This window comes from Odontomachus brunneus, unplaced genomic scaffold (assembly GCF_010583005.1).
Source record: "Odontomachus brunneus isolate Ranch 3 - 2012 unplaced genomic scaffold, Obru_v1 Obru_scaffold_366, whole genome shotgun sequence".
Lineage (NCBI taxonomy): Eukaryota > Metazoa > Arthropoda > Insecta > Hymenoptera > Formicidae > Odontomachus > Odontomachus brunneus.
The window spans coordinates 57,159-58,625 of record NW_022639816.1 but is presented as its reverse complement, the minus strand read 5'-3'; positions in this window follow the sequence as shown (position 1 = coordinate 58,625).

Below are 1,467 nucleotides of genomic sequence, written 5' to 3'. Positions count from 1 at the left end.
CGAAGCCCGAGGACGCTTTCCTCGGGCGAACCTTCTTTACTCGCGCGACCACTCCGCGGACGAGACACGACACGATACGATACGGTGCGCGACACAAACAATTTTAGAGCAGATGGTCAGTCTTACAGTTTTCGGTGGCGACCCTTGCGTCGGCGGCGGCTTCGGCGATAACGGCGGTGAGGTCGGTAGTGGCGGCGATCCTCTCTCTCTCGTACTCTCTCTCTCCGTCCTCTCTCTTGCTCCGATCGCTCTCCCTCGCCCCGCTCTCTCGCGTTCCCACAGCTCCCTCGTTCTCTCTCACTCCGCACTCTCTCACGCCGCACTCTCTCGCTCCCGTACTCTCTCTCTCTGCTCTCTCTCCCTTTCTTTCTCTCTCTCTCGCACGATAATTCGGTCGGAGTCTCCTTGTACGTCTGAGCGCGGCGGTAGTCGCGCTAAGGCTATCAGCTGTTTCTTCCTGGGAGGATCGCGTATCCTCGCGGATCCTCCCTCGTCGCTGCCCCCTCGTCCTGGGGTCGTCGATCGTCGAGAATCGGCAGATTTCGGTACTATTGTCTCGAGACACTTTTCATCTCGAGACAGTGTTGACGTCGGGAGTTCGCCTGGTTGTCTCTCCCGGCTCTCCCGTTTTTTTCTGCCGGGTTTCTCGCGACGGCTGCTTCGCTAGAAGTAAATACAGCTGATCCGTCTAAGCGCGATACGGTATTATAACTACGATAGCTTCTCAGCGATAGAATATTCTCTATCGCTGAGTGCCCGATAATTCGCGATAATATTTTTGCATCACCAAAGTACGAGAGTGCGATTCACCTGAGCAGGGCTTCGCTCGTTGTCGTCCTCTGCATCCTCCCTCCTCGATGTCCTCCGCTCCTCGTCCTGATGGCCGGCAAGGGACGTCGAGGGGCACAAAATTCGGGACGCGCTGACCTTCGCATCTGCTCCGCTCGCAAAAATCGCTTCTTCGCTTTGTTCTAAATATTCACAACAAACAATCCGACGGAACGCGATACTCGGCAAGGTCTCGAAAAACCGTTAGCGACACGGCACGCGATAAACATTTTCACTAATCGGTACGGGGTTCTTGAGACGGGCGCCTCCACGGCTGCCACGTCACAATACCTTACATTCTTAAAATATAATTAGAATAAAAAAATTTCATATAACCGCCAGCAGTCATTATATGGACCAACACTATAGTAAATATACAGGGTGTTCAAAAAGTCCCGGACCGGTGAAATATCTCGAAAACTAAGCATTTTAGAAAAAAATGTTTCAGATAAAAGTTGTAGGGTTTCAAAAGATCTATTTACTGATCTTATCAGTTTGACCTTGGATGGCGTCGCCAAGGTCAGATCGAAATCACATTAACTTTTTTAAATGGAACTGCCTACTTTTTATTGCATATTCTTGTAGCTTATCTCGAGACCTTTCCAAAACACTATAAACAAATGTATTTTCGTTAAGTAT